The sequence below is a fragment of the Astyanax mexicanus genome, chromosome 19 (genome assembly GCF_023375975.1).
Source record: "Astyanax mexicanus isolate ESR-SI-001 chromosome 19, AstMex3_surface, whole genome shotgun sequence".
NCBI lineage: Eukaryota > Metazoa > Chordata > Actinopteri > Characiformes > Acestrorhamphidae > Astyanax > Astyanax mexicanus.
The window spans coordinates 6,253,416-6,275,967 of NC_064426.1; the positions used below are offsets into that span (position 1 = coordinate 6,253,416).

A 22,552-nucleotide genomic window follows, 5' to 3' on the forward strand; every position below is an offset into this window, starting at 1 on the left:
GATTCAAGCTGAATGTTGATGTGCTACAGTTGGATCCAGACAGAATCTTGGTTGGGACTACATGTTGAGGGTGGGTCACTCTCAGGCCTCATGGTCTAGAATGTGGAACTAAATTTCAGGCTCGATTAAAGACCCAATCAGGCCCAGGCGTTACACCTGCCCAGCCAGGTGCTTGATCCTGGAAAACCAGCCAGATCCCTCAGCTCAGCCACTGCTACTACCAAACACATGTTGCAGACCCATCAGCATCACACCCACTGATCAGTTCCTGCATTCTTCTGCTTGCCTGCTGCTGACTCGGTGCTGGGGTAATTAAGTGGTGCAGCAGACACGGGTAATTAGGAGGCTAGCGGAGAGCGTTCCAGCAGCAGGACACCTGATGTGGCTCCAGATATGGAAGCAGCCCCTAGCTGCAAAGGCCAGAGCCATCAGTATTCGCCCCCGCGCTGTCTACAGTCTGTAGGCACGGCAATTTGTCTCCGCTCCACCAACAAACAAACCCAGGGGAAGCTGAGGCAAGGCTGGACTTGAAATGGTGCTGAGATTGATTCGGTAGACTGAGAGTTATGGCTCGTGGATGGAGCGCGGCTTTGTGTGATGGCTTTCTGGACTCGACTGAAAGAATGGGCTTGCATCGCTCATGTGTGCTTAGACACATGGACGTGGACAATGCTAAAGAGGACACTTCATCTTTAAACCAATGGTTCAGCCAGTATTAGCCAAGACATGCTTGGTTTCCGCCACTGGTTTTGCACTGGAGCTAAGGGGCTAGCTTTGTGGAAACTTATATTCCACCAATCAGCTTTACTATACGTTAACAATTCCTATATTTATAATGCTTAATGATAAAGCATACGTAATACCTTAATAATACCTAGTACTTTCAGCACTATATATAACACAAAGTATTATAACAAAAAAAAAATCTCTGGTTTTGCAGTTTCTAGGTATATTGTTCTTTTATTCTATAAACTACGGACAACATTTCTCCCAAATTCAAAATAAAAAATATTATCATTTTCATTTAGAGTAGAGGTGTGCCATATCGTATCGTACGCGATAATATCGCCAACATTTTTTAATATCGTGAACGATATTATACCCTGAAATATCGTGCTATAACATTCACCCCTAATTATCACATCAGGGTTTAACTTTTTAGCTGTTTTAAGCAAAAGAAAAAAATCACACATTTCTCATTTCCTATTAAATATTAAAGATTATATTTGTCCAGTATCATTTATTTTACTTTAATCCTGGATATGTGGAGTATTTGGAGTTCTGTTACAAATCTGCTAAAATTCTTGTATTTTTTTTTAATATCTTAATTTTTTTTTTGTCATATCGCCAAGAGTATCGTTATCGTGATAATACCATGAAATATCGTAATATTATTTTAGGGCCATATCGCCCACCCCTAATTTAGAGCATTTATTTGCAGAAATTGAGAAATGGCTGAAATAACCAAAAAAAAAAGATGCAGAGCTTTCAGACCTCAAATAATGCAAAGAAAGCAAGATATTATCATATTCAGAAATCAATTTTTAGAGGAATAACCCGTGTTTTAAATGACAGTTTTCATGCATCTTGGCATCACGTTTTCCTCCACCAGTCTTACACACTGCTTTTGGATAACTTTATGCTGCTTTACTCCTGGTTCAAAAATTCAAGCAGTTCAGTTTGTTTTTATGGCTTGTGATCATCAATCTTCCTCTTGATTTTATTCCAGATAAAATCATATTTGGTAAAATCAAAGAAACTCATAATTTTCAAGTGGTCCCTTATATTAGTTTTTATAAATTTTATAAAACACCTTTGTGACTCTGTTTTTTTTTTTTAAGATTTCATGCATGAAGCTCATTGGCCTGTAAACTAAAAAAAAAAAAATAAATTAAAAAATACAAATATTATTTAAATAAGCCGAAGTTCAAAAAATGTGGAAAAAAGTAGTGGCTTAAAGCCCAGAAATTATGGTTAGTTGGATTTACTTATACTTGTGATTTCTTAACATCTCAACAACTTTTTTTGTGGTAAGTGTGTAATAACTTACTTACTAATTTGCATACAAGTGCAAAATTGGTGTCCACATGCTTCCATTACTTGTTACCTCCATTAGTCCCTGAACTCAGAACAGTCTAAAACTCAAAAAGCAAACTTCAGCCGCTGACCATGTCCGATCTGATTGAGTAAATTTGGGTTAAAGGGCGACTTGTGTAAATTTGATTTTTCCCTTTAGCCTGCATTTAAGTCACTCAAACCGAACAAATTCACACTCGTCTCACTTTCTCGCGGCCTGGCCACCGACTTCCGTACGGCTCAGGAAATATAGGTCACCCAGCAGATGTGCCTTCAACTACAGAACAAACCACACAATCCTCACAACATGTCAGGATCAAACGCAAAGGCCAGGAGTGTCAAAGGCTGCTGTTCAAACCTGGGTAACCTTAGAATCCAAGGGGAAAGAATGTCTTTTGTTTATAGTCGTGTGTGTTTGAGTGTGTTTTAAAGCGTTTGTTCAACGTTACTGCAAAAAATGGCCTTTTTAAACACTAGTATTTTAGGAGACCATCATATGCAGATGGCACCTCCCATTGTTTTCCTCTTTTTTTAGTGATAAGTACTAAATTATGTCATTCTGGTCTTTTTATTTTTTATATATATATATATATATATATATAATAAATCCACACAATTAAGGGAAGACATGCTACCAATTTAATCACTTCAAATTTTAAAGTAGAAAATTTCTTAGGTAGCCAGTTACAATATATATATATATATATATATAATTTATATATACATATATATATATATATATATATATATATATATATATATATTGGATAATATATTGTCCCAGAAATTATTCCAAGAAATTGCCACCAGTAAAAAAAAATTGCAAAAGCGTAAAAGAGTGGTTTTTTTTTTTTACAATTTAAAAGAGAAATAAGCTATTTTAATAAATATATATATATATATATATATATATATATAAAATTTACAAAATCATATAAAGATTTGCACCTCTCTCTTTTTGAAAATGAAATCTGTTTAACCGTTGTTTTTTATTCTATATATTTCTATATATGTGCTAAAAAAAATTAACATAAACACAAATCAAAACTACTGTTTTTAAACCAAAAATACACCCTGGCTCTTTCAATAAATGGGATATTCTTTGGAAATATAGGATATTAAAATATTAAGAAAATAATATAGAGTAATAATGGGAAACATCAACGAAATCCATTGATGTCATGTCTGTATATTGTATGATAACTCATAATGTAATAATGTAATTATTTTGACAGGCTTATAATTCATAAGTTATGAACATTTTTTTAAGATTAGTATTTATTCCATGGTTAATATCACATCATCTGTCATTTGTCTGAAAATTAAATCCCAATCCCACTGACACTTCCAGTTCCTTCCCACAATAAAAAATATCGCCATTAAAACACACAACGATTGCAGTCAGTGCATGAACAAGTATTAAAGTAAAAAAAAAATGAGTTCTTGTAATGCTTAACAAGGCATCTGTTTACACACAAATTGAGGAGAATACTAATTGCAATTCTAATACATCAGCTAACAGATACCCACATTGACCAACTGAGCATCACACTGAGCTATACGAGGACAGAAAGGACCATCGTACTCATCCAGGGACAGTTATGTTGTCTTACACTCATAGTCATGAACTGCTTGGGAAGCAATTTGCATATCAGCCTTGTGATTGGCCAATATGGCCTGGAAACTTGTAGTGGTCTCAAAACCTTGCTAAAACCTTTTGTAATGCTTCTTTGCTTTAATCTGTAGCCTGATTGAAGAAGAGATTGGTGGAGAATGCGGGACCATTAAGAATAAGAATAGACTGTACAGCAGAGAGACAGAGAGAGAGAAAGAGAGAGAGAATTATAACAGAGAAGGAGTAAGAGAGAGAGAAAGGAGAAAGAGAAGAGATTACAGTGAGAAAGTGATCCGAGTGCATAACTGTGACAGGTTCTTTGACAGGAGCTAAATGAAGAGGATGACTCTACCCTTTTTTTACCCTTTTTACTCTTTTCTTATCCCTGATGCACTGCTCTCTCTCTCTCTCCCTCTCTCTCTCTCTCTCTCTTTCTCTTTCTCTCTCTAATACTCTTGATCTAATTCTACTCATGCTTCCCTCTGAGCTTTCTTATCCACTGTAAACATACAGGAATTACACTGCACAGTGATTCAAGCCCAGATTCAGAGGTTCCTATATGTATGGTCTTTTATATTTGTTGCAGGTTTATGGAACACAGCCATGTGCTTCACTCCTGTGGCAGTATTGTGCAAAAATATATTGAAATATATTGAAAATATATGCATGATTACATACAGAATTTTATTAAACAGCTACTTTTGAACAAATACCTGTACGTTTTTCGAATGATCCATAAAATACCTTTAGCTGCTGTAATATATATTTAGCTGGTGTGACCTCAAAACATAAGTTCATGACCTCTAAAACTACTTAACTTTAAGAAATGAAGGTCAGTCAATCCAAAACATTTCAAGAACTTTAAGCATATCTTCAAGTGCAGTCGCAAAGAGCATTAAAAATGTTATAATGATGAAACTGGCACTCATCAGGACCGCCCCAAGAATTAAAGAGTAAGAGATACATCTGAGTTACCAGCCTCAGAAACCATATGTTAAAAGCTTAACCCCAGATAAGAGCCATCTAAATACTTCACAGAGTATTTTTTGGTTTGTTTAAAAATCTGTTTAAACAAAGTGTAAATTCTAAAGTCTAACTCTGCTTTTTGAATGACACAGAATATGGGTAGGCCAATCTAAAGCGCTGCCACTTTGATCGTTGGTCCGAAACGCTGGTTCGAATCCCAGTCATGTAGCTTGCCTTCAGCTGTCGGAGCCCTGAGAGAGAGCACAATTGGCCTTGCTCTCTCTGAGTGGGTACAGTAGGTACAGTAGATGGCACTCTTTCCCCTCATCACTCCAATAGGTGATGTCGATCAGCACAAAGCTGCATCTGTGAGCTGATGTATCGGAACCTAGTCGCTGCGTTTTCCTTCGAGCTCAGCAATGCTGCATCAGAAGCAATTTATAAAGAGGTGGAGTCTGACATCGCATGTACTGGAGGAAGGATGTGCTAGTCTTCACCCTCCTGGTGTTGTCACTAGTGATAAGAGATTTAAATTGTGAAATTTAGCCTATTGAATTGTGAATAGATTAAAAACAAGTTGAAAATGGACATGAATTTGATGAATTATAATATTTTTATTGGTACATGGACCCACACACAGGTTAAAAGTGGAACCCATTGGGCATAGAAGTAAATTATAGCTCTAGAAAATGATATGCAGCATTTAACTCAAACAATTATGTGATTATAAACAATATATTCAGCTTTTTAGTGATCTATTAAGCACCTGGTCCTTCATTCATTTAAACAGGGCTGACAGTGACTCTACTGACCACTAGGGGGAAGCATGGCACTCATCTCAGCCTGACCAACCCCATTAAATATTCATTAACAGACTTAAAACGAGCCACGTTTCCTCGCATTCTTTGGGAGATATGCGAGAGGCCTGTTATCTGCACGCTGAAACCGAATGTATCTCACTATGTATCTCTTATTACTTGATAGCAGCTCACATGAAACACTGATTAATTTTAAACAGGCCTTACACAACATAAAAAAACACAATAATTAAGAGTCTGCAGAGCCTTGAGGAGAGAGAGAGAGAACTAGAAAGAGGGAGAGAACAAAGCAGAGATTTTATCAGGTCGAGAAAGAGAGAGAGAGAGCGAGAGAGAGCGTGAGAGAGAGAGAGAGAGAGACACAGAGAGCAGACGGTGGAGTTAAGAGGAAACAGCACAGCAGCTCACAGTTAGGCCCTGTGTGAAGCACCGTGTTGGTCAAATCCTCTTTGATCCCTCCCATAGGTCTGATCTCAAGTGACCCTCAAACAAGTCTCACTCCACATCATGGCAATATGGGGGGGATTGGAGGAGGATTTTGCTGATCTGGCAACCCTGGACAGCCTGAAAGTGTCTATTTTGTACTTGTCTGCACTGCAAACAGCAAACTAGGGGTGGATAATGTGGCCCTAAAATGGTATCACAATATTTTAGGACAGTTTTTATAAAAAATATTTCTGCAAATATGACAGATTTTCATAGGTTATGCAAACATAAAATGAATCAAATAAAATCTGTAAATGTTTGTCAGTTTTGGAAGTTGAAAAAAGCTGCCATGTTCTGTGCAAAATGTCTATTATTCAGTGTCCTCTTGCACTGAATATGGATGTAGAATATGGATTGTATCAGATTCCACATCCATCTCTTGGTGCTTTTTGAAATATGTTTAGGGTCATTGTCTTGCCGGAAGACCCATGACCAAGGATGCAAATGCAACACACAAGTTTTCTGACACCGGGCCCTACATTGCATTAGAATCACTTGTCTGTTTGAGTGGACCAGTCGAGCCAGAAGCCGCCAGTCATGATAATTCTATTCTTCAAAGATGATTTCATGACACAAACATGACATCATGTATCAGGAATGTTAAACTGTCTTTGAAACCTCTCTGCTTTAACAAAATGAACAAAAAAAAACATAAAGCTTTTATACTAACTTGAAAAAAAAAACCCCACAAAATTAGGCAATATTGCAATAATTGCAATATTGTTTTTTTGTACAATAAATGAACATGACCTCAATCATTTTTGATAATCGTGATATCTGTACGTTTGTTCACATATATAAAAGTGAACGTATTTTATATTATGCTTCAATAACTGCGACTCCATAAACATATAGTGTGGACTAAAGTAGGTTAAAAATTAGTTTATAATTCCCAAACTAATTATAATAAATGATTCATTCAAAATGTTCTGTCTTTAAAAAGTGTATAATTGCTTTTCTATGCTATTCTGTTATTATTATGTCAGTCGCATTTAATAGTCTTAAAAGTACAAAAATATTGTGTATCGCAATCATTTCTGGGACAATATATCGTCCACGAACAATTCTTATCATGACCGGCCTATACAAAATGTATTATTTACATTCATATCTATGCAGCGTTTGAAACTATTTGAATAATATATTAAAGTAAAAGGAAATTTTAAGGAAAGATAATCTGCGGTCTATTTTGTTCCCAAAAGGCACAACTATTATTTCATAACATGTCATTACCATGAGCAAAATTTGTTGTGATGGTAATGACACCTTGTGATGGTAATGACATGTTTTTAGCTTCACTTTGAGAATGTTTTTAACCGATTAAAACTGTAAGTAACTGTTTGTAAATATGGCTTTAAAAAAACAGCCAAGCAGGATTTCTTTGCTAAGTTATTTTTATCATACAAATATTCTATATTTTAATTCTATATAAGCTCATATATAAGTCTCATTAAAGCATTAAAGCATTTAACATTGACTCTTGTCTTTCATTAAGACAAAATCATTGCTAATTTTATTTAACCCCCTTTTTCTAAATGTAAAGGAAGCCTCTAATTGATGAATCACCCAACAATGATTTGCGATGGCGGTGATGCTATGCTATCTGCTGCTTCTCCTTTCATTTCACTGCATTAAAACCACTGTGTGACATAATTAAATTAGTCAAAAAAAAAAGAAGTCAACTCTTTATTTTTGTGTGGGTTTAGGCCTGCTTGCGAATAGCGAGCCCGGCCGGCACATTAGCATGGATTAGAGGTACAAATGAGCCCTTGTGTTGCTAATGGGGGTCAAAAGAGGAGGATATGTGAGAAGGCCGAACACCCAGGGGTTCAAACACTCGCCGAAAACACAGCCTCCATTCTCTTTAAGCTCACTGTCAGCGCTCACATCTCAAAACGCACTGCAGATGGCTCGGGCCTACGGCCGTCTGACTCATGACTTTCGCGGACTGGAAATTTGGGTTGGTGTGTGTGTGTGTGTGTGTGTGTGTGTGTGTGTGTTTTCTGACTGTACTGACACTGACAGGATTGTTTTGACAAGTGTTTATTGTCGCTGGCCACCGAAACCAACTTTTTGGTTTGTAAAGGAAAATCCTGGATGAGCTCTTGTTCGAGGCTGAAGTTAAAGTTAAAGGACTGTCAATGTGAATTATATTTGTAATCAATGAATTTTCTAATTATTTTAATGATTAATTAATCATTAAGAGTAATTGGTGTGATTAATCAGTGGCAGAAAAAAATATATATTTTTTTTGTGGCCACTACAACTACATACAGTTCCAGTCAAAATTAGGACACTTATTCTCATTTTATGTTTTTTTTTATTTGTATTATTTTCTACATTGTGGATTAATATTGAAAATAGCACAACTATAAAGGAACAGATATGCAATTATGAAAAAAAGTGTAAAACAAACCAAAATATGTTTTAGAGAATTTATTGTATATTCTTTAAAGTAGCATCTTTTGCTTTCTTTCTAAATCAAGCAAGTTTTGGATGTTAACTTTAAAAAAGTATTATTTTGATGAGTAAAGCGCTACAGTTTATATACAATAAGCTTAGATTTCCAATAATTTTAACAGCACAGTTAGCAGCAGTTAGAAGCAGCGCTAGTCGCAGTTAGCAGCGCTTATCGCTAGTAAATGCTGCCTGATACCGCTAGACTGGGCAACCCTGAGTGTTAGCTAGCAGTTCATCCTACGTAGCTTATTTTAACACGACAAACACGCAGGATACAATCCAATAATACTCGCCTCTGAATGGCAAAAGAGCTAGCACTGCAGTTAGCCGCTAATGCTAATATTGCTCCAGCCTTGGTGCTGGAGAAACTTCACTAAAACTCCTTTATAACGCTGTACTTCAGCAGAGTGGCTTTACTGCTCCTTTACTGACAATCTGACTGGTAGAATTCATACATAAGGTGCTCTGTCAATTTTTTTCAGAAAATTAAATAATATTAAGTATTTTAATAAAGTTTAAGTGCACCCTATAGTGCATAAAATATGGTACACCAAGAGTAGTAGCTTTTATACAGCAAACACACACACACACTACAGTCCGATATACTCGCTACTAAACTGTGAAATAGCTAGCACTGCTGTTAGCAGCTAATGCTAAAACTGCTCCAGCCTTGGTGCTGGAGAAACTTTACTTAAACTCCTTTATATTGTTCATCTCGATATCAGAATTGGATCATATCAACAGAAATTAAGAAATGTATCTGAAATAGATTGCCATGTTGTCAATCCTATGAATGTAAGAAAAGTTTTTTTATTAATATGTAATTGTGGTTTTATTTAAACTCACGATTCCTCTATTGCATGAGTTGCCTGTTGGGTCAGTGCTGCCAGTAAGCCCACACTTCAGGAAGTTACATGTGTAAGGAAGGCCAGGAACAGTTATATTAGGTAAGAGCTCGCTGTGCCTTAATCATCCGCTTTGGCTCCAGGCAGGGGTGTAGCTGTCTCATCTTCAGAATGATTTTTTTCTCTGTCTTTTTTCTGTTTCTCGGGTTGTGGAGTTCCAGGCAGATCTCTTAACTGTCTCGTCCCGACCTGCTCAGCCATGTTTACATGTTGACACTCGCTGCTGAGCCGAGACCACACATTCCCGCCGGAGGCCTCTGCTAGCATTTAGCGCTCGCGTCTGATGCAATAGCTGTAGTAGTGAGATCTGGGTATGGGATATGGGTAGCTAGTATCGTGTCCCATGACTTTTGCCATGTCCCAAGAAACCTAAATTAGGCTTGTGGGATATGTGTGTCTGGCCTTATGCATTGATGAGGGTGGGTGTGATTTGTCTGGACAATTCTAGCCAGAAGCCGCAGGTCACAATCATTATCACCCACTGCACTACTGTCTACTCTGGGTGGTAATATTAGCTTGCTATAATGTATTCCTGGTACACATTTAACACTGTGAATCAAAGAATGTTAATTAAATCTCCACACAATACATTTTTTAAATTAACCTAAAATGTGTTCCATCCTCTGAAAGACTTTTGGCCAACTCTTTTTTTTCCAGAATTTTTATAAATAACTTTTTGCCATATTGGAAGGGTTCTGAGCATAAATTGGGCCCAATCCCATTTCACACCTTGTCCCTAACCCTAACCCCTACCCCTCTGTTTTGTGTTTGCATGCCGAGAGGTAGCGGTGTTCCGATTCTTGTTAGGCTGGTGGGATAGGTTAGGGGAAGGAATAGAGCTTGTTAGCCCTTTATACAGAGATTTTTCTGATGCACACTTCAAATGAAGGCATATAAGGTAATAAACCCACAAATCTAAATATTTTCCTTGTTTAAAGTGATGATTAGCACTATATTACCAGAGTTTAATGTGTAGTTTCAATGTGTTATGGCCAAATTCTTCATAACAAGCGTAAAAAAAGATTGTTAGTAGTTTGTCTCAGGAACTAGATAGCTAGCTAACTTTCCCGTTTCACCCTAAATGGTGCCATAAATGGCAGGGGATGCAGCATTTAAGGTGGAATGGAAAAATACAATTAAAGCTAATCAAAGCTAATTTCAGCTCCCCGTCACAGATAAATTAAGAAATGGACAATAATAATTCATTTCTGGAACATTTCCCCCCTTCTTAAACTCGAAAAGAAGGGGTAGGAGTAAGTGGTAGGGCCATGGGATGAAATGGGATTGGGCCTTGCTTTTTTAAGATCAAGCCACATAATCTCAATGTGATTCAGGTCAGGACTTTGACTAGGCCAGTCCAAAGTATTCACTTTGTCTTTCTTCAGCCATTCAGAGGTGGGCTTGCTGGTGTGTTTTGGATCATTGTCCTGCCACAAAACCCAAGTATATTTCAGCTTGAGGTCACAAACCGATGGTCAGATATTCTCCTTGAGGATCTTTTGGTAGGCAGCAGAGTTCATGGTTCCATTCATCACAGCAAGTCTTTCAGGTCCTGAAGCAGCAAAATAGCTCCAGACCATCATGCTACCACCACCATGTTTTACTGTAGGTATTATGGTCTTTTTCTGAAATGGGGTGTTGCTTCCAAAAAGCTTAACTTTTGTCTTATCAGTCCACAGAGTATTTTCCCAAAAGCCTTAATGTTTTTGTCTTGGCACTCTGCCACGCAGGTGATGTTTTACCTAGTCTCTGTATGGTCTCTTATGGTGAAGTCATGAACACTGACCTTAACTGAGGCAAGTGAGGCCTGCAGTTTATTGGAAGGAGTTGTTTTGCGGTCGTTTGCGACCTCTTGGATGAGTTTTCGCTGAGCTCTTGGGGTAATTTTTACAACACTGTATAATGTATTTTTTCCAGTGAAACATAAGAGCAGTAAACTCCCTAAGACTTGCCTCACAGTTTACTTTGACTTACTATAGTTACTGCTTCATGACTCCACCTGGTGGCACTACAGTCAAAATTTTGTGAAACTGAGACCAATAAGTTCATAATTATTGGTATTTACTTATTAAATAGTATTTTATCCTTTTTTTAGTAACATAGATGCCATTAAGCATCATAGACAATTGTCTTCAAATATATTGCGTATCGCAGGATCACAGTATGGTGATAATATCAGTAATTTTGAGATGTAGAGAGCACAGTGGTTCCCACCCCCTAAAAAGCACATTAGCCAGCATTCAACAACCTCACTCACAAGATACCACCTCACAACGTATACAGGTTGGAGCATTCCCAAGCCATCCTCTCAGTAATCAATTTACTGTACATACTTCTATCTTGTGACTTCTTTTCCATACATTGCAACCACCAAGTATCCTGTCCGTCAAGCATCCTCCCATCAAAATGTCCATTAGATACCAATATACAATATATTATATCGTTTACTGTAACTGTGCTGCCTGTGGCTCCTCCTACATTGGTATGATGATGCATAACCAGCTTCCAAGTATGTTCCTAGCTCCTGGCACTCTCTGAGGCTTGCTGAGGCTTGGGGAAACTCTCATCTTGATAAGGAACTTCCTTCCAATCAAGGGCACCAGGCATGCTCTTGACTTGTAGGAGTGGTTGTAGTAACAAAACCACAGTAGTAGTAGAAGTAGTAAAGTCACATGACTTGAAGATGTATGAATGAAATCATGGATAACCCTTAACAATAGACAATAAAGGGAAAAGGTGTCTTCCTTATTGCTTTCATAGTAAGTACAGTACCAGTCAAAAAATTGGACTCACCTTCTAATTCAATGTTTTTATATTTTTATTTGTTCCTACATTCTATTGAACACATAAGGAATTATATAGTAACCTAAAATGTTAAACAAAGCAAAATACTCTAATCTAAGGTGCTGTTGACTTGCTTATGAACAGTTTTCGAAGCTGGTAACTCTGATGTACTTATCCTGTGTAACAGAAGGAACTCTTGCTCTTCCTTTCCTGGGGCGATCCTGATGAGTGCCAGTTCCATCATAAAGTTTTTGATGGTTTTATTTAAGGGTACTTTCATGTTTCATGTTTCAATGATTTCAATGATGTTCTCTTTATGTTCTTTTATCTCTTATCCATTGTGCCATTTGTATCAAAGACTTGTAAATTCAACTCTTTACAGCTAAGCCCCTCCCACCGCGGTGATCACAATACACACTGTTGCTGTGTGCTGTAGGGTTAAGGGTTAGGTTCTGCTCTGGGCCGAATCTGGACCCAAACGGAGCGTGGGGTCAGGGGTCAGGCCTGCGGCTGCATAAGGGAGAGGTTGCTTCCTTTTGGACGGCTTCACAGGGCTTCCTGGACGAGTTCTCCATTCCCTGGAACAGCCCAGTTTCAAAGCCTGGTTCTGGAGGACTTTTCCTGTAGTGTTTACACTGATGCTAACATTCCTGATGCATCTAATCGGCTGAGGTGAAGATGAGGCAGAGGGTCCTTCATGCTATGAGCCTGGATAAGTTGAATTTACTTAAATAATTCGAAGCCATTTGTTGTTAGCAGCTCAGAAAATGATGTTTGCTCTTACAGCCTAGAACCATTGAGACCAGGCATTTAATCATAATATACTGTATATCGTCGCTAATTACCTTTTTTTCTTTTTTGACAATTGTCACTTACACTGTGTCAAAATATCTTGATAAATGGACCAATACAATTTCTCCAAAATTACCTGAAATAAACCGTTTTTACATTTTAGATTTGATCTCTCTTCTGTAAAGTTGCTGTGATGATGGTGAATGTCAGAAACTAGGGGACTAAACTAAACTATTTAACACTAATTTAATTAATTGATTAATTTAACCAAATCATTGAATAACTGTGCACACTGGGAAAAAAAATACGTAAAAAAAACTTTTTCATGTAAAAACAGCAAGTACATTTAACAAAGCATATATTTAATTAATATTTACTCGTAATTCTCAGTGTATTTAACTACATTTTTTTTTGTAATTGTTGGTTTGCTACACGTTTAGTAAATTATATTTTACTCAGTGTATCTTACCTGCTAAACATACCTGCCAGTGTATGTTTACCTGACAAATATTTTATTTATATCATATTATGTAATATAATTTCTGCAGATGTAAATACATGGCATATAACAGGGGTGTCCAAACTTTTCTTGTTGGGGGCCAGAAGGAGAAATATATTTGAAGTCACGGGCCACAGACTCTGTAATAAAACAAATGAAATATACCACTTTAAATAATAAATTTTTCCTGATTATTTCATTTACACACCATTTTACTTGACTTACTATCTTTATCTTTGACAGTGTTGTGTAAACTAAGATTTTTCAAATTGATGTTTCATTTCATGATGTCTCTTAATATTAAACTCCTTAATTACGGCAACTTTTAGACTCTTTGGCCCGTTTGTCTGCGCTAGAAATGTGCACTCTCTCCGCTTTTAGACTCTTTGGCCCGTTTTTCTGCACTACAACTGAACACTCTCTCCGCTTTTAGACTCTTTGGCCCGTTTTTCTGCACTACAACTGAACAATCTCTCCGCTTTTAGACTCTTTGGCCCGTTTTTCTGTGCTAGAAATGCGCACTCTCTCCGCTTTTAGACTCTTTGGCCAGTTTTTCTGCGCTAGAAATGCGCACTCTCTCCGCTTTTAGACTCTTTGCCCCGTTTTTCTGCACTAGAAATGCGCACTCTCTCCGCTTTTAGACTCTTTGGCCCGTTTTTCTGCACTACAACTGAACACTTTCTCCGCTTTTAGACTCTTTGGCCCGTTTTTCTGCACTACAACTGAACAATCTCTCCGCTTTTAGACTCTTTGGCCCGTTTTTCTGTGCTAGAAATGCACACCCTCTCCGCTTTTAGACTCTTTGGCCCGTTTTTCTGCGCTAGAAATGCGCACTCTCTCCGCTTTTAGACTCTTTGGCCCGTTTTTCTGCACTAGAAATGCATACCCTCTCCGACTCTTTGGCCCATTTCTGACACCTAGCGTTCAAACTTTGAATCTAACAGCGGGCCAACTTTCATTCTATTTCTAAAATACCTCGCGGGCCGCTCCAAAAAAAGAAACAGGCTGCAAATGGCCCGCGGACCGTAGTTTGGACACCCCTGCCATATAATTTCCAAAATAAACCAAAAAACACACAGATTCAAAGTAACACACTTTACAAGTTTTTCCCCAATTAAGTAATTATATTTACAAAGTCAAAAAATCATTTTTTCTATTTTTCCTATCAGACCAGCATTAGAATCAAACCCACTGCTCTACAGTAATGCATCTCGCACAGCAAGTAATGCAGCGATCAGTTTACAGACCTTTAGTCCCACTTTGTGTTCCAGTAATAGTATTTATTTGCCTGTAAAAGCTAATTGTTTAGGTCTATGCAGCTTTTCTGAGCTGGGTCGTAGGCCACCCATTTGCATATTTGGTGGAGGATGTAATACTGTGTTATGACACTCGGTATTATAGTCTGAGGTGAGGGATGAAGAACAGTGCACTCAGACTCACTCTGAGAAATGAAACATAACAGCAGTCGTTGCTGGTTTGTTGAAGTGAGCTGTGTTTTTATGCTTGTGGAGGTGGGTGAGAGAGTCCAGTGGCATTGTGGGATGTACAGAATGCCAAAGCCCAGCTGGCAGTGAGGGAGTGAACACAAAGACTGGGGCTGTGTGGAGTTAAGAGTGTGTGTGTGTGTATGACTGTGACTGGCTTTCAAAAAATAAATATGAGTTTTAACTGCACATACATAAGTCGTGTGTAATTATTTTTTTAAAGCAACATGCCAGACATCTCTGCGAGAGGGGTTAAGTGTTGATAGCACCAACATCCAATAGCATTATACCAATTTTAATAAATAATAAATTGGAAATAACCCCATATTTGGTGGAATAACACAGTTTTCATGAATCTTGGCATCATGTTCTCCTCCACTAGTCTTACACACTGCTTTTGGATAACTTTATGCCTTTACTCCTGGTGCAAAAATTCAAGCAGTTCAGTTTGATAGCAAATAAGAACACTATGTATGTAACAGTATGTATGTAACACATTTGGTACATATAACATATTATGGAAGCTTATTACACACACCATATATAACATACAGTATATAGGTCATTATTGTCACATATGTATTATATATTACATAAACGTATATATGAATTATACCTAATATAAAATCTAATATACCTAATATAATATATATACAGGAGTTTGAGTTACAATGAAACTAAAACACCTGTCATTTTAGTGTGGGATTTTAGGTTTCATGGCTAAATTGGAGCAGCCTGGTGGCCAATCTTCATTAATCATACATTATTGCACCAGTAAGAGCTGTAAGAGTGTAAAGGTTCAATTAGCAGGGTAAGAGCACAGTATTTCTTAAAATAATGTGTGCAATGCACACAACATTATGGGTAACAGACATACCAGAGTTCAAAAGAGGACAAATTGTTGGTGCACGTCTTGCTGGCGCATCTGTGACCAAGACAGACAGCAAGTCTTTGTGATGTTTCAAGAGCCACGTTATCCAGGGTAATGTCAGCATACCACCAAGTAGAAGGACCAACCACATCCAACAGGATTAACTGTGGACGCTGTAAGAGGAAGCTGTCTGAAAGGGATGTTCGGGTGCTAACCCGGATTGTATCCAAAAAACAGCCCAAATCACAAGAACCAGGTGTTTCAGTTTCATTGTCCAAACCCTGTATATACACACATTTTTAAAGATAAACTACTGTATATATATATATAGTATATATAGTGCTATTACTGTATATGTAGTGCATGAGGGTGTGTGCATGGAGGAGGTTTGCATTGTGTATGTGTGTGTGTGTCCTCTTGCTCTGCCCCACTTCCTTTCCTGACATACGGCATTACTCAACTCACACACACACACACACACACACACACACACACACACACACACACACACACACACACACACGCACACACACACATATGCAGGCACTTACTCTAAAAAGGAAGAATAAGAGAAAGGGCCACCCCCTTAGAAAGCAAAATAGAAAGCATAAACTCTGTGTGTGTGTGTGTGTGTAGCGTAAGTGTGCACAAGTGTGTGTGTGTGTGTGCAGCGGGTGTGTTCAGTGGGTGTGTGTGCATGTAAGCACTTTTTTTCCTGGTGGACATTGTACCTATCAGGAGCAGAAGACAGGCAGAGAGAGTTTCTTCTCCTGGCTGCTCGATTTGGGTAAGTCTCTGTGGTTTGTCTGTGTTTTTAAGTGTCTGTTGGAGCACCAGTGGAGGCAGCAGTGTGTTCAATGTGTGATCATGGATTAGCCTGAGTTATTTGAGGCTAACTTTAATTCGAGGCTGCTGCTGAGGCTGGTTCTTACTGAATTCTGACCCTGTTCTGACCCTGACTGAGGTCACCCTAGTGCATTGTGCTTTATGTACTGATAGTTCCAGTTTAAACCCTTTAAACACTGAGTTTATTTAATTATGTAGCTTTTTTATTAGTGGTTGTGACAGTTTAGAAGTTGGAAGCACACATGTGTAGGCCCTTAGGGCTTAGTAGATAAAAGCGTCAGTGTGAGTGTGTGTGGAGGTGTGTGTTAGAGGTAAAGGGGGTGTGTCTGTGTGCATACGTGTGGAAATTGTGTTGATTTTTTTTTTTTTTATGTATATGGACTTAACTTTAGACTTCATAATAAAACACAGTGGATCAACACCAGCAGATGACAGACATGTCTCTCCAAACCATCACTGATTGGTGGAAACTTCACACTAGACCTCAAGCAGTTTGGACTGTGTGTCTCTCCACTCTTCCTCCAGACTCTGCTCCCTTGATTTACAAATAAAATGCAAATGAAATTTACTGATGATCAGTGATGGTTTGGAGAGACATGTCTGTCATCTGCTGGTGTTGATCCACTGGGTTTTATTATCAAGTCTAAAGTCAGTGCAGTTTTGTTTTCCCGCAAAATCCTACAGCACTTCATCCATGCTTCCCTCTGCTACTGACAAATTTTATGTAAATAAGGATTTCATTTTTTAGCAGTATTTTGGGTTTTCATTGGCTGTAAGCCATAATCATCAACAATAAAATAAATAAACCAATAAAATAGATCACTCTGTGTGTGAAACGTCTATATAATATATGAGTTTCACATTTTGAACTGAATTACTGAAATACAGTGACTTCTTAGTTACAGTCTCCTCCTCCACCAGTCTTACACACTGCTTTTGGATAACTTTATGCCTTTACTCCTGGTGCAAAAATTCAGTAAGAAACCCAACCTTTTTTTAAGTGGTCCCTTATTTTTGCCAGAGCTGTATGTAATACATATAGTACCATATATATATATATATATATATATATATATATATATATATATATATATATATATATATATATATATATATATATACACGTATATATATATATATATATAATTTTGAGGTCACCTTACTGCTTGTATAGGCATTGTTGCTTATTATTCATTCATTAATGTCTGTGACAGGTCTTTAGTTTTAGGTGCACACACACACACACACACACACACACACTTACACAGGCCCTTGGGGCTTAATAGGTTAAAGAGTAAGTGTCTTTGTGTGTGTGTGTGTGTTTCAGCTACAGTGGGTGTGTCTATGTGCATATGTGGAAACTTGTGATTTTAGCTGTGAGTTGCTGTGTTCAGTTCTGTAGAGGAAGCGTCACTCTCTCTCGGCTGGCTCTGATTGGTCGGTGTCGGATGTGTCAGGCTTGTGTTTGGCCTGACGCTCACCTCACCATCTTCACCTCTGATGATCCCTCCACATGGAATTACCCTGACCAGACAGTGTCTCACTCTCTCTCTCTCTCTCTCTCTCTCTCTCTCTCTTTCTCTCACTCTCTCACACTTATACACACACACACACACCCATACACCAGACCTGACTGATATACTGTATGCCATTTGGTTTGTGTGTAAAATTGTATCTAAAAGTTTGCAGAATTTGAATGTCCCGTCAATCTGGCAACCCATTCACTTTTGGGCTTTGCCTTGCCTCGCTTTATATCTCATTAGTTTATCTGGCCTTGCCATGAGCATGTGGTCAGTGTTCACAAGACAACACCTCACAACTTATACAGGTGTGAACTTTCCCAAGCCGTCCCCTAAGACAACACTTCATCGTGATCAGTTTACCTACTACTACTATCTCGTGACTTTTGGCATGTGGTTGTACTGTATTGTGTATGAAATGCATGCTGACAAAAAAAGTTGCTGTGTATCTGAGACGTCGTTTCACTACCCTTTTACAGAAAAACCACATACATTTCACATGTAGATAATCACATGAAAATAAAAAAAGTGATCACATGGTTTCACACATGAAATGCATGTGTTTACTTGTGAATGTGTGCGTTTTAGGTGTGTCAGGTGATACATATATGGGTTATATAGTGTGTATTGGCCTTTTAACCTTTTAAATTCATATTAATTCAGTTTAATTCATTCAGTCATGGTGGAGGGATACGCTCAGAAAATTATTATTATTTTTATTTTTTTTTTAAGTAAAATAGTCCCTATCTTTAGGTACAATTATGTCATTGTTGGATTGCTAAAAACCAGATCTGCTGTTCCTTACACTGTGCAAAGTTTCTTGATTAGTGGACCAATAGAAATGCTTAAAAATGACCTAAAATTAACTCTTTAAATTGACCTCTATTAAAAGTTTAGAATTTTTTTTTATCTGTCCTGTAAAGTTGCTGTTTTGGAGATACTTGTTTTTCATTCAATCTGACATACAGTTTGTAATCATAATTATACAACAGTTAGTTCCGACCTCACAATCTGATTGGTTGAGAAGTGTTCTAGCCGTGCTGATATTCGTGATAACATCACGGCCTTCTCACACTAAACTTGTATCACTCCGCCGACGCGTTGCCGAGTAACGGCGTATATACACACAGGACACCCGCAGCAGCGTTAGCTTAGCACAGGCTAGCGCTCAGCCGCGGCACGCTCGCCCACAGCCCGCAGCGCTAGCTCGTCTTTTGTGGAAAAAAGGGAAAGAAAATCACTTGGTTACAGCTGCCTGACAGCCAGAACACTAACCAGCGAGGCTAGGCTAAGCTACGCTAAGCTAAGGCTGAGCTAAAGCAAGCTACGCTAACCTAACCACAGTCCAGCCAGCTAGCTAAAACCAACACCACCCAGCAAAACAAGCAGAAATGCTCAAAAATGTGCAGCCTTCACCTGAAGACGACTCCACGGAGCAGGAGAGGAGAGTATCAGCGTTATTTCACGCTCCTAATGTTACCATCTTCACTTATTCCCAAGTTTGATTTCAAGCTAACTTTCGTGGTGTTAGTCTGTATGAACCATGCACCGTTTTGTAGTTAAGTTTCAGTTCTGTTACAGTTGTTGTGGAACTACTTTTTGGCGGAAGGCACTGTTCATATTAAAGCATAAAACTGTTGTACAAAAGCGATAGAACACTCGAGGTTGTGTGTTCTACGACCGAACCACAGCCGTGATGTTATTCGCGATAACACACTCCCTCTCGTGTTCTATTGCTTAATTATATATCATACCTTATAGTGTGCAAGCAATGCTTTTGATCGTAATGTGTAATTGCACTGAGCATACTTTTAAAAGTACTTTTAAAACGTGCATTCTGTTTCAGTTTTTCTCTTTTCAGAGTGAGTAAATCTGGTGTTTTTAGCAAGAATTCGTTTTGTGCTCTCTTTTATCTCGCCAGCTCTCTTCAGACACAAGCTACAAGCTAAATCGCATGTAGATTACTAAAATAAGACCTTAATACTTTCAGGGTGTGAAATAAACTCTATTGTATAACTATTTTTGTTGTATATTCTGTATTTGTGTTCTTTCTGCTTGCTAATTAGGGTCATTCACCCAAATTTTTCACTTATCTGCGCACCTGTACTTACGTAACATGGCAATAAAACTTTTTTACTTTCTTTTTCTCAGTTAAACTACCCATACCGGCCTTACATGAGCATGCTATCTGGGACAGGCTCCTCCAAAAACCTCGCTATCCATGTTCTGATCATCTGCAGCTGGTGTGTTAAAACTAATTCTAATTTTAGACATTGTGGGTTGATTTACCAGACAGAGCTTAAGCCGAGACTTAGAATATATTTCCGTTCAATATACTGTAGAATCTCTGTTTAAAATGCTGTGTAGTACAGTACTAGGCTTAGTTATAGTTATTGTATATTATATATACATATACATATACCCTTTTAATTTAGTTATAAACACAAATACATATCAAATATCCACGTGTTTAAAAATGTAAAAAAATAATAAAAATATTTATGAGGTTTCCTAACTTTTTAAACTAGGAAAAGCTTTATAAAGGGTTTATAAATGGTTTACAAAGAGTTTATTAATGTTTACTAATTAGGTTGTAAATGCCTTAAAATCATTAATAATCGGTTATAACACATAATTAGAAAGGGCAACAATATAGGTGGCTGTGGGTTCACTATTAAGCAAACAACAGGTCATTGTTGCCCTTTCTACGTATATGTGTTATAATTGATTATTAATGATTTTTAAGGCATTTACAACCTAATTAGTAACCATTAATAAACTAATTGTAAACCATTTATAAACCCTTTATAAAGGTAGTCTTATTTTAAAGTGGTACCCCTTTATCTCCCCCACATGCAGCAGAGGGTGTAAAGACTCTGGAGGACCAGGTCAGCCCCCCCCAGAGCTTTCCTTCCGACTGCTGCGTCTCCTTAAGGGCGTGGGAGGATTAGGAGGAAGTTAAGATGCTTTAATGGAATTAACCCTTCGGATCCAGACGAAGGGGCCGCTGTGTTTACTTCCCGTCATGTGCGGTGGATGATCCCCTGGGTAACCCTGTGTGCTGTTTTGCGCCTCCGTAGGGAGGGTTCCCCCAGCAGCCCGGTGAAGGAAGCGGCGGCGACTGTGTTCACATGTGCTTTTAATTAAAGAGGAGCAGTAATGGAGACGTTTAGTGGCAGTTCTGTGTCCCTCGTGGCGAAGAAAGCACATACATCCAATCCCTCGCTCTCTCATTTTCTCCCCTCGCCGTCACCGCCTCCCTGTTTTAACCAGTATTCAGATCATTGTCAAATAAAGCAACACTTCACTGTGGCCATAGACGTTCCAACATGTAGGCCTACGTAGGCCTGTCTATAAGTGGATGGATTGAGGAGGCCTCTTTTTTAAAGTTTCCATTCACCCTTTGAGATGAGATGGTCTTAAATGGTTCTAGCTCAGTCCATTACTGAACTGAAGCTACTTTTGAAGCTGCTAGCATCACGTAGTACGACAAATCCAAAATAGATCAAAGTACAATTGTTGACATCGTCTTGCAAATTGACTCATTGCTACATTTAGAAGAAATGCAACCTCTACCAACAAAGAAATGACTACAGATCGCTCTGTTAAGAGTCGAATCGCAACTGAGAATCGACTCATTAAAACAAACTTTATTTCAACCAGGCTATCTACAAAATCTACAAAGGTAAAATGAAAAAAAAAGTAACCTAAAATTTACATCAAACTACACCCTATTCTTAGTCTAAATCTAATCTTAACCTAACCTTAACAGACACTTTATTCTACACCTAAAACTAATCTTAATCTAACCTTAACATACCTTAACATACACTTTATTTTACATCTAAAACTAATATTAATTTATCCACAATGTACACCCTAACCTACACCCTGAATCTAAAAATAATCTTAATCTACACCTTATTCAATCAATCAATCAATCAACCTTTATTTTCACTCGGGAAGAAACATTGAGGGTGACCCCCATTTACAATGTTGCCGAGCCTTTATAACATCAAAGGGATTGAACACCTTTAATGATAATTTAGAAATAATAATAAATAAATAAATAAATAAAAGTACACATTTTAAATCAACATTTAATAAATATATATGTGAAAAACAGAAAGAAAACAAATTTGACAAAAAAATAAAAACATGTATAAAATAAGTAAATAGATAATAGTAAAAGTAGTAAAATATTAAAAATGATAAGTGATTAAATGAGTAATAGAACTAAGAACAAGAATGAAAATACAAAACATTAAAATGAAATAAAAAATCAAAGTAATAATAAATAAACAAAAAAATTAAAAATATATAAATAATAAAAGGAAAAAAAAGATAAACTAATAAAAAAAGTCATTTGAAACGGTCACAGGCTTTCTGATATTGATTAGAAACTAAAAGTTTAAAATGTTTCTATACAT

General features: G+C 37.5%; 1 protein-coding gene across 2 annotated transcripts in view; it reads left to right on the forward strand.

Moving 5' to 3' along the window:
- The window catches only part of septin12 (septin 12), a 161,228-nt gene that overhangs the window by 51,848 nt on the left and 86,828 nt on the right, over window positions 1–22,552 (forward strand). Inside the window, exon 1 of one of the 2 annotated variants that reach the window (XM_049467910.1) lies at window positions 16,405–16,543. The exons of the other annotated variant lie outside the window; for it this stretch is intronic. The gene's annotated coding sequence lies outside the window, so the exon portion shown is untranslated. Of the gene's footprint in view, window positions 1–16,404; window positions 16,544–22,552 lie in introns of those variants that run through there. 2 annotated transcript variants of the gene reach the window in all.